Genomic DNA, 12,183 nt, shown 5'->3' with positions numbered 1-12,183 from the left:
GAGCAGGGCGGTAGTTAAAGCACATTGTAGCATTGTGTCAGTTTGTTCTGTGGCGTAGTGTCGTAACGCAGCGTTTCCCTGTTTCTGTGTGACCTTCATAGTGTTGCCGCGCTTGATTCCTCGGCCTGCACAGATACGCAGGGCGCGCGGCTCTGAGAAGTGATCGGATTTTCACGCATTGCAGGGCCGCCTCCGTCTCGACGATCACCACCCCAGCATGCTCCGAGTGTTTCCCCTTATCCCTCCCCGCAAAAAAAAAAAAAGATCCTCCACAAAACAGAGTCGATAAGAAACAAAAGTCAAATTTATTTTCAGTAATTGCACTCAGCGGCAAAGTGGATAATGTGGTTATTACGTTCCTTTGGCTGGGGTTTTTTAGCAGTGCTCTGTGGGCTTTTTTTTCTGAAACTGTTGAGCTGGTAAGTTCAATGCAGAGGCACGTATGGGCTCTGGAAAGGTAATTTAAAAGCGAGTTGAGCCATGACAAACAGGGACAGCTGGCCTAATTGAATCATTTGAGCTAAGACAGCTCAACTTGGTTATCCTCAGCGCAGCCCACAGTGATATTAGTGTGGGAATCATTAGCCATGAAATCATGTCTGCGCTCTCTGACTGCATCCTTTATGACATGACAGCCAGCAAGGCCTGCCTTTCATTTTAACACCAATAAGTTCTTTTTTTTATCATAAACAGGTCACGTGGTCTTGGGGCAGACCCATTCTGCATCAGCACTGACGACCTTATTTCATTCAAGTGATTGCCAGTACTTCCTCATTCATTACCAACAGCAGTGTGGCTTGTTTAACTACTTTTACTTAATAGAGAATAATAGTGAATATATTTATGCTACGTGTAATACCATCCATGTTTTCTGGTAAAGCCTACAGGAATTATACATATGGTTCTTCAAGAGGCAAGGTGTTCAAAGTGATAGAGTTGAATTGATCTGAAAATATTAGAAAATATTAACAAATGCAAAGATGCTTTACAATAGTTTTAGCTCTTTAGTTCAATTACACTACAGCAAAAAAGCAAAAATGGCATCTATATGATCCAATCCATTTGCTTCCCTGATTTGTAAAACAGCCCCAGAAGAGCATTCAAAGGAGTCCACAAGTGGTGGTTATTTTCATCAGATTCAAATAGACACTGTTTAAGGAAGAAAAATAACCCAAATTTATAAAATGGTCATCGAAGTGTTACTCCCAGTCTACATATTGAACGTGTTTGTGGTTGGCAAATGCTGGAAATGATGCATGTCTTTTTGGCATGAGCCTGGAGGCACTGGAGACAAGGGTGTTGAGCCCGCCACGCGTGTCCGAAAGCCCTACCGGATGCCACCTTCCTGCCGGTCCACCTCAGCGTTGCGCCCCCCCGAAACCTCCCCCGGTCCTCCTCGACCGCGATGAGCCCCGATGGCGGTAATTCCTGAGGACCGCGTGCCAGCGATGCAATCAGGTGCGCTCACCGCACACGCCAGGGCCTCTCTGTTGCGCTGCGGTGGCTCAGCTGGGCGCAAGAGGGGTGCCACATGTTCAGAGACTCCTCGGGTCTCTGTGCCTGTTTCCCCCCGCTTCGTCTCGGCAGGCTCTCTGCCACGAGGAGCCCGTCGGTGGCGGCCTTCCCTGCGCCACCCTCTGTTCCGCATGCTGGAGTGTTTGGAGAGAAAATGGCGGGCGGGCACGCGCCTCAGCCGGTGGTAATCTAGGGACGTTTCGCGTTGCCCACCCCGTCTGCAGCGTCTGCCGCAGCGGGGTGATTTAATGCCACCCGGGCTGGAGTGCAGCGCAATCTTCGCTGAGGTCAGCTCCATTGGCGCCTGTTCTAAAGGGGTGTTTTGACCTCGGCGAGACCCCTGCCTTGCCTAAAGAGCAGTGAACAGGGTCCCCATAGATCACCATCCGCCACAGTCACTGATCGGGGAGCCATGGAGACCAGTCCTTCAGACTGCGCCGTCCCAAAAGGGAAAAAAAAAAAAAACGCACCCGGCTGATGCAAACACGCGCAGACCCTGAGGCTCCGGCCCGCTTTCAAGGAAAATTTGACATGAGCAATTATTTGTAGCTTAGAAATGACAGGTCTATTCCAGGTTCAAACGCACGCGGCGGAGAGAGGCAGGCTGACAATCGTCTGGAAAGATGGAATTACTGTCCTGACTAAGCATGGCGGTCCGAGCTGCCTCTGCCCCGGTCCCCTGGGGGGGTTTTCAGATGCGCGCGTCTAGGACGTTTACAGATCATTAATGGTCTTCCCCCATTCTATTCCTTAAAGAGTATGGATGTACATCTCGGAGAAAAATAGACAGTCCCTGCCAAGCATGAAGGAGCATGGAGCTAGTGCTGTAACATTTGATTATTTGAAAAGGATAAGCTCCCTGAGACAGCAAGACTACAGGGCATTCAATGTCACAGGTAGCTCGGTGCTGGAGTCACCACACCGTTTTAATGCCTGCTCGGAAGCCCACTTTTTAAAGAGCATTTGTCTTTACGGTCATATTAGGTCCAGGGTAATTTACTGATGAATTCACCCCACATGTAGTCAAAGCTGCATTTGTAACACAAAGATATATATTTGTGTTAAATCTGCTTTTGTGAATCTGTATCTTGCTTCTCTAACTGAGAGGATTCAAGGCATTTTTCCCTGTACTATTAATGATACTTATGAATTCACCCTGATCATCAGAGCATTTAGTTTTTCCTTTATTGACATATGTCAGAAGAACATTGTCATCCTGTTCACCCAATGACCAAGTCCAATGATATATAAACAATGAAAAAAAAATTACATTATTCCCAAGTGTTCCCATCGAGCAGCAGTATTCCAGAAACCTCGTTCATTTCTTTATCCCATTAAAATGTTTTACTCGCTTAAAAAAAAAAAAAGAGAGAGGAAGAGAAAGTCTGGTGTGCAGCAGACACGTTACACAACACTGGTAATGAAGCATTGGCAGAAAGTGATAATTATTTTAATTAATGATAATGGTTTTAATGATTCAACATTTCGGCTAATTGATTATGATTGATTGCACACTACTAAACAAGGAAAGTGAATCAGGGAGGTAATCAGGGAGATGACAGCACGGGTCAACACTGCAGCGTGGCTGAACGTACAGTACACATGCAAATCAAGCCCACGGAGACGGCCGGAGAGGAGCCACCATGTTTCCACCACCCCCCCCCGTCTGTCAGCTCGCGTGAGACGGGGGCCGGCCCACCGCCATGATGGCCACCTCGGGTGACCTTGTACTGGGGGTTGCATAAAAGTCTCGAGATCAAAGGTTGCCGGAAAGCAAGATTTGAGTTAAGGTGGGAAGTAAACATGATGAGAAAAGGCACAAGGCAAAAAATATAAAACAAAAAAGCGTAACCTTTTTTGTAAATTACACAGATGTATCCTCAAAGCCCTACCAGATGCCACCTTCCGGTATTTACATGTTTTTTTGTATTTTTTTATTATTTTTAATGGCTTGATATTACCGATAGCCCTCTCGGACAGATCAGTTTACACAAAGTATTTTTTGTATTATACGTTTATTCACATGCAATGTAAAATGACTGAATTCCCTCCTCTGTCAAGGAGCCACTCCAGTGCAAAGAGATGACCTGTGTGGATCTGTCACTCTAGAGCAAAGCTCCAATTGAGAAGTAGTATTGTACAGAGGTCTCTATTGATATATACACCCACTCGACTCCTTTCAGCAATTATGTAAATACCCTCTCTGCACATTGACCCTTTTGTGAGCAGCCTCGCGTTCCCTCTTTGTGGCATTCATTAACTTTGTCATTTTTTTATCATGCCCCCCTTCCCCCCCCACCAGCGTCTATCAGAAGCCTTGAATGCCCACCTGAAGTGTCATCCGTACATGATAATTACGGCTCTGCACTCTCAGGAGATTGCGACCCGGCGCCGCTGTACCCAATCCGGCGTGGAGGGGGCTTGCGGCACATAAGTGGAGCCATTAAGGGGGCTCCGCTCCCCACAGAAATGCACTTTTAAGATCCGTCGCGGCGGTGTCCGTGACATTCCCGGCTCCCGCGTGTGGGCGCCCCGTGCTTGCCCGCGTGGCGAGGGGTAAGCAGGCAAGTTGCCCCCATTGTTGTTGCCCCCCCTGACACACCTGACTAGTGGCGTAATTGCACCACCACCCCTTTTGGGAGGTTCAGGGATGTCGTCCCGGGGCCTTGCCACCACAAGAACCCTTGTCAAGACAGATATGCCTCTGAGCTAACCTGACAGCATCGCCTCGCCGAGCCCCAAAAGGCTCCTGACACGCAAATCGCTCCCTTCTATTTCACTTTTGAGAGACTGTCACTGGAGTGCTCCTGCCCTTTGTCCCCCACCCCCCCCCCCCCCCTTTCACATTTCTTCCCCTTTGGATGTGACGCTCCTCGGAGTAGATTGGCTGGGTTAGGCTTTAATTAATGAAATGTATGATAATGTGATTTCTTTAATAGAATGACATATAGTCTAATGGTGTTGTGTGATTATGATTAATATAGTGCTTTACAACATGAAAACCCCAGCCAAAGGGCTAGATTAAGCCCTCCACTCTTTGAAACCCAAGCCCTGATAAATTTCAGCCGGGCTCTGGATCGCAGCAGGCAGCCCTGACCTGCCCCTTTCTGCAGACTCGATCATGCAGCGTAGGGTGTGCACATCACCGCATTCTCCCCCCACACAACTCCGTGCCACATACCATCTTCACACACGCACCTTTCTACTAGTACCTTCTTTTCCTGAATTGAGGGTACCTCAAAAGTCTCCCACATCATAAAGAGGAGGTTTGACTGTTTGACTGTTAAATGAAATTGCAGAAAAACCTTTTCAAAGTCACAAAACATAAATTAATTTATCATTAAATTATCATAAGAAAGCCATTGTATACCAAAAAGTGATGTCCTTGTACAAGATTCCTGTGTGGCTTGTGCACTAGAGGTGGGAGCAAAATGTTAACCCAGCACTGCTGCAACATGAGACATGAATAGGCCTGACATTAAGAAACCATGGCGTAATACTGAATGCATTATAGTTACATGTGATGTCACTCTGAGGCATAGTGAGGCCATAGTGCAGTAGGTAACCCTAACCCTAACCCTAACCCTAACCCATACTTCTAGCACATGTTAAAAGGGTTTTCACTGACTACTAAGAAGTGAAGCAGAGTAGTTCTTGTTCTACAAGCCTTCACATTATTGTCCTGAATCCTCCTCTTCAGCAGCCCTAGTGTAGTTATCCCCTGCATCAGGCATTTTAAAGAATTACTTTAGTAATTCTTTAAAATTAATAAAGAATTTAATTACTCATTTGCCTAAAAGACTGTTTCCTGACAAAGTATCAGTTACAGAGGAGGATCAGAGGCGTTCAGCCCAGCTACAATATAATTGCAATGCACTCCGTCTTAAAATTGAGTGATACATGTTTTGTGCTTTGCAAATGCATTGTTCTTCCAAATGCGCTGTCAAATAGGACATTCAAGGAGTGTTCAATAGAGGACATGACCGAAGAATCGCATACAAAACCTTCCGAAATTCATCACTCAAAGTTGAGGAAGCATAGCATTATTGTTGGAACAAGTCGTGTGGGAAGCACGGCCAATCAGGCCTCGAGGAGCAGAATACACTAGAGAACATCTCAAGCCCCATGCTGGTTCATGTTCATGCTCTCATGATGAGCATGATAGCAATAGAATGTATTCCAGTCAGTTCATTTCTAGGTAAGATCCATTTTTCTCCTTCACACAGATCTGACAAGGCTTTAGCTCTGTCTTTGCTAATATGTGACTCAAACAGGTTTGGAGCTCCAAGCTTTCCAGCCCCACGAGATCTGAAGGTCATGTCAAGGACCAGAGTTAAGTATCCTCTGAAAGAACAGGAGGTTCAGGTATGGAGTTCCACAGAGCCGTTAGTCACTCTGATACCTTGTAAATTTGATAATTAATACCGTAATTTAACTAAATCCACTCTGCAAGAGCTGTAATGAAAACTGATGTACCTACTTAGTGCACTGAGCATCACAGGTGGGCCCAAATTAATGTGCAAATAGAGCTAAATTGCCTGCGCTTAGTGTTTTCGTCAACGTCATTCAGTTTGGGGGAAACATCAGTAATTAATTCTGATATTACAAAGTCATAAATTTTGGGCTGAACGCATACATTACACACAGACATTCTGACAAGGGGAGACCTCACCTGCCAGCAGTCCCAGCTGAGCCCCAAGTCTTTAAGAATCGTGGCTGAGCCCAGTCTGCAGGCCTTAGTAGGACACGAACTGCTTGCCACATTCATGGGAAGGAACACCACTGCAACAGTGTCATCCCCCAGAAAATAATGCATTATGCATAGCAAACAGTCTTACTATGTGCAAACGGTAACTGAAACATGGCACTTAGGATTTAGCGAGGGAAATGGGAGCGCTTCATGTTTACGGTGGGAAGCCCCTCTTCTTGATTTGACAGCAGTGATAAACACAGTGATAAACAGAGAATGACGGCGCAAGCTGAAAACACGTTTTTTAAAGGCGTGAGAAATGGCCCAAGTGTTTATTGTCCTGGAAAGCTGACCTCTGCACACGTTTCCCCTGTCCATCACTAAACTGTGGGCATGAATGGCAGCAAATGTCTGCTTTCAATGCGAAAATGATGCGTCCATATGGATAAGGTCAGGAGAGGCTAGCAACGGTTCTTTTTAATTATATCTCCTTTCAGTTTCAAAGTGAGTCAAGTGCTCTCAGCAAAATCACACCTCCATCGTTCTCTCTGAAACACATGAAGAATGAACTTCAATGGCCGTGAGTTGTTTTATTTTTTAATTCTTTCTGCCGTTAAGTGATTAAATCGAGTAAATTTCGATACACGTCTCATTCCAGATGAACAATGAGCCACGGATTATGGTATAAATCAAAATATTTTCTGTTCAGCGCTGGTTGCCTCTGTCTGTGTTTCGTTCTGTGCATAATTCTGCAGCTCTCCGCTCCTATTGAACAAAAATATTGTGTAAATCCACACCCCAGTCAAATCAAAGAAATAATCACACATTTATGAATATTTAATGTCATAGTCATGGCAAATAAGGCGAGTAATTAGTGGTTTCCATAAATTTGCAAATTGTTATTTTATGTTAATGAAAGTTCTTCAGTTTTTTTTCATGAATAATTCATAATTCAACAAAAACTTAAGGGAAACTAGTTGATACAAAGTGTATAAATCGGTTTCATGCGTGCAAACATGTGTGCACGCGTGAAAGCACACATAGAAACAAACAAACACGCACAAAGGCATCAACATAAACACAGGAAATTCAGACCTTTCAATTAAAAAAATTTCATACTTTTTTTTTTGTTGCAATACACTTCCGTCAGAATGATGTGACATGCCGTAACAATCCAATCCCTTGATTGCACCTGCTTCAGTTTCATATTACATCCGCTTTCATATTCTCAATGACATCACATTCTTTCTTTTACCCAAACAATGGGTTTTTTTGGGCGTTGAAACAATATATGTACATTTAATGTAGTAGATTATCAAAAGCTTGTTCGATGGCAGCAGGTTTCTGGCAGTGTTAGTACTTTAGCAGGAGTACTGCTCTCCCTTCAGTTGAGTGCTGCTAACAAAGGCACAGGACAAGGTGACTGACGCTGAGGTGAGGCCGTGACTCACGTTTATTCTCATTATACCCTGATCTGCCCTCACCTCCGCGGGAAAGCTAATTCATCTATAAATTCAGGATGTTACCAAAAAGACACTGTCTCGGAGTAGCTGGTGGTGGAGGGGGGGGTGGCACACGCAAGGCCTGGTGTAAGGGTTAATGTGATGGCGGGGAGAGGCAGTGAGTCAGAAAACAAGACAAAAACAAATCTGTGATCTGGAACTTTCTAAGCACCCACTCAGGAGGGATTAATGAGGAGTACACGACTGTGAAATTACGTGCCCTTTCAGTCAGGAAAATGGTCCTAGTGGTGCATGACCTTGAAATGAGGTGAAACAAACTTCACCTGATCCACAATTATCAGGCCCTTAATGACGGCAGCGTCTCAGGGGGGGTGGGGGGAGGGCGCGGGGGTGTCGAAAAAAATTCAGAATACTGGGGAGAAAAAGGAGACAAATGAATAGGAAACGAGCAACTGTTAGGAAGGGGAACCATCACAATATTTTGTTTAAGTTGCAGCAAACAAGAACCAAGTGAATAAAACTGATGCATTGGAGAGATACGCGTGACCTGGTCGTATTCTCGAGGGCCCCCCTCTCGTGATGACGCGTTGCGACGGCAGTCTTAGTGAGAATGCCTTGGCCATCTCGCAGCTGCCTTTATCTTTGTGTAATTCTCTGTCAGATGAAATGTTTTTAAAGAGATGAATTGGGATCGGAGCAGCCTTCCTGACATGATTATGAAGGATTCATCGGGAGCCATCTGCCATCACGAAAGGGGGCGAGGATGGGTTAGCAGAGAGGGAGTGAGCAGCAACGGCAGACCTTCTGTGCGTAAGCCTGCCACAAACACACACAATAGAGAGGCCTGCGATGCTTGGACATCCTCCTTCCTTTTGCCATATCTGGAAGTGAGAAAAAATTTCTGATACAACACGTGCTCATTTACATGTGCCGTTTTATGCGTGTGACAGAATCGATAGTCCAATGCGGTATTTTATAGCGGATCTCATCGTATCTTCCAGGTAGTATTGGGGCACAAATTGAATATCCCTCGTGTTCACACAACAGTTGGAGTAATGTGTATACCAGATGGGTTTCATTGCTCATCACAATGTCCGGTAGCTGTTTGAAAAGAAGGCAGACGCTGCAGCCAACATGCTTGCTCAGTTGTGTAACAGTCCTGTGTGAACAATATTAGTTCCTCCATTTACTGTATATTCTCACAGTACTTACATACACCATGTAGGTAATAAAAGCCTTGAATAACTTACATTGTCTATCTATCCAATTTTATCTATCTATCCACTGTGTACTTTGCCGTCAACTTTGAGCAAAGAATTTAAGCTTTAACTGTTAGCTAATTAAGCTGTGGAAGTATTATTAGATATTTCATGGAAAGTCAATCATTTGGTTACCAAATGATTTTCTGGAGGGCTTTACAATGTTACAATGTTAACACCTCTCTACCAGCATAAGTATGATGGTATGGTGTAATTTACCAGTTTACGTGTGCATGTCTAAAATATCTGTGTGCTCCTGGGATGAAAGTATTTGATGGGTGATTTGTAATTTATCTCTTGTCACATAAAATGAGAATAAATACAGTAGTTCCTAAAGGTTTTTTTCCATTAAAATTGTTCAATTAAGCACAAGGTCATAATTTTCCATTGTGGTCCATTTTTCCATTAACATTATGCTTGGGGCCTGGTTTTTTGACATTATCCTATTAATAAAATGAAAACTATATGCTGAAAAATAAAAGTGGATAACAGCATCCTCCAACATTCCACTCAACAAGACAAAATTCCACTTGACAGACATGTTGCATCAACATCTATAATGTAATCATGACTGTTGGGTCAGGATGAGTTGACTTGGGTTCAACTGTTTTAGGGTCTACTCTCTTCGCAGTAGTAGCTGAGTAGAGGACATTTAACACCCATTAATGGGGCTAAACAGCATTGCAATTTCCTTGGCATTTATTCTAACAAAAGAAAAAGAAATGATAAAGTCATTTGCAGCCAAATGTCAAAATGTAGTCCTTTCTTTGAGAAGATTTGCTATACTGGTTCATTATTTTTTACCATGAGCTCCAGTGTGTGCATATCATTCAGACAACTGCCTAACCATTTCCACCGTGCTAAAACGAAAAAAAAAGTCAGCACTAAAATCTCAATATCCAACTGACAAGCCATTACAAAGATAAACCCCGGAAATGTCACCATAAAATGGGCTCTTGTGATCTGAGAGTTCTCCTCGCCTCCCTGTGTTTTAACAGAGTGCCTTTCTTCACTCCTTCCATTACAATATTGCCATCACTTCACATTACAGGTCAAAGTTATGGTGCTTAATTATGTGCTGCCTGCTCTCCACTTCTAATAACCTGTCATTCGGGGGGAATTTGAATGTCACACCATATTGCTTAGCGGTAATAGTGTCCAGCAGATCCACTGATGGGACGTTTTGGAACGATAAGGACAGATATCCTGGTTTCAAACCGCAGGTGACCCGATTCCCTCACCACCTGCACACACACACACACACGCACACACGCACACATATACACAGACGCACACATACACACGTGCATACAGGCATACACACGTACAAACACGCACACACATATACACACGTGCATACAGGCATACACACATGCAAACATGCACACACACACACACACACACACACACACACAACCACATACGGCTCTTCATGTCCTGACCCTTTAATGCAGCGTGCCTGACGTTGATAAAACGAATGCCTCTGCTGCTGAAATAGTTTAACTGTAGCCTGATCACTTTTATTATCCAACTAATCCAGATATCAGCTATTTCATCAGGGCGGAAGATATGCATATCATGAATTATTTTGACATTGAGACCTTTTAATTTTCGCCGGCAATATTTCACCCCACCAATCAGTGCCTGAAGTCAGTGATGCTGCACGGCCGCGGCGGTGTCAGAGGACAGCGCTCCCCCGACAGCTCCAAATCATCTGGGAGCTGTAATGAGCTATCACCGCAATTATTATCATCTCCTGTGATCACGCATTTCATCAGGCCTCAACCTCCGCGGGCCCTGACACTGACACAGCCACGGCTGCAGGGTGCATTTTAAGTATCGGCCAGCGCCTCACACACATACACGCACACACACACACGCACACACACGCACGCATGCACGTACGTGCACATCACGCAACGCGCCAGCCCACGCATATACACAAAACACACGCGCGCACCGGCACAAGCACGAAAAGGCAAGGCGTGCACGGATGAGCACACGCACACACGTAACACGTGTGTACAGACACACATGCAGGTGCGCATGTACACATTCAATCATACACGTGCACTAACACACAAGCACATGCCACAGAGACATACAAATGCTCACATATACATAAACATGCAGATATGCCTACTGTACATACTGCACATACTCGCTAACATATACACATATACATACACATATAGTCACAAGCTTAAAAAAAGAAATAGATACTGATGCTCTTAAGTCTTGTTGTCTTGTTTTGTTTCTGTCTTGTCGCCAACAACCTCTCACTAGACATTAGACCCATCATCATTTTTGCAACCATTTCCTATCTAACCAGGAAAAATAGAGAACTTGGCAGAAGTGATAGGCAGTGTGTAATTGTACCATTAAAACTCCACTTTCACTTTATTCATTTGTACGTGTTTCAGGAAATAAATCACACTGATCTCGTTTGTCTTTTGGTTTTGAAATATTTGTAAATGCGCGACAGAATGCCATTCAAATACGTCATAATCCTCATGTTTTTGCTCTCTCTACCTTGAAGCACAGGGAACGAACATGAACACTATGTGTTCATCATTACAGGGGTTTATGACTGTGCTTTACCTAGCATAACCTTGGAACATGTGTGGCCTCTACTGCCAGAACACAGCAGCGGTACAGAATCAGAAGGTAATGGCTGTACAGTAAGCGCTTGCTATGCGCATCAAGGCCGCCTTCCTTTGGATTGGCTACTGTAAATTTACACGCAATCACAATTTGTTGTGATGGACGAGAGGCGAAAAGAAAATCATGCCATCAATGGGTAGGATTCACGCTTCTGCCACCCATGTGCTATCACGCTGTCTGAACCTACAATAGGATTAAATCCCATTAATCCTATAAGAAAATCAGCGCTCTGGCGTCGGAATTAAAACCTTGCTCAGATATGCATGCAGTGATGCTCACGATATCACAGAACACAGCGTCAAGTAAGTGCTGATACATTCAAAATCTCTGCAGCGATATCGTTTTGATTGAGCAGATAGAAATTTCAATTCAATTTCCCCCCCAAAAAAACCGACACTGCAGCATACCCAGTGGGAGAGCAAAGGGATGGGCCGTCTGTGGCCTGGTGCAGGCTCTGTTTGTTTTGGACACACACTAACATTGTCTGAATACATATTGCTCTGAATCAGCTACATCCTGACCAAGCCTGACACAGGCATTTGTACTTTGCACACAGAGGGAAATCCAAAAGCTCTGGAAACAGTAGGGGCAA

The sequence above is a fragment of the Megalops cyprinoides genome, chromosome 2 (genome assembly GCF_013368585.1).
Source record: "Megalops cyprinoides isolate fMegCyp1 chromosome 2, fMegCyp1.pri, whole genome shotgun sequence".
NCBI classification, from domain to species: domain Eukaryota; kingdom Metazoa; phylum Chordata; class Actinopteri; order Elopiformes; family Megalopidae; genus Megalops; species Megalops cyprinoides.
The sequence above is the reverse complement of the archived record's forward strand: the minus strand, read 5'-3'. Positions refer to the sequence as shown.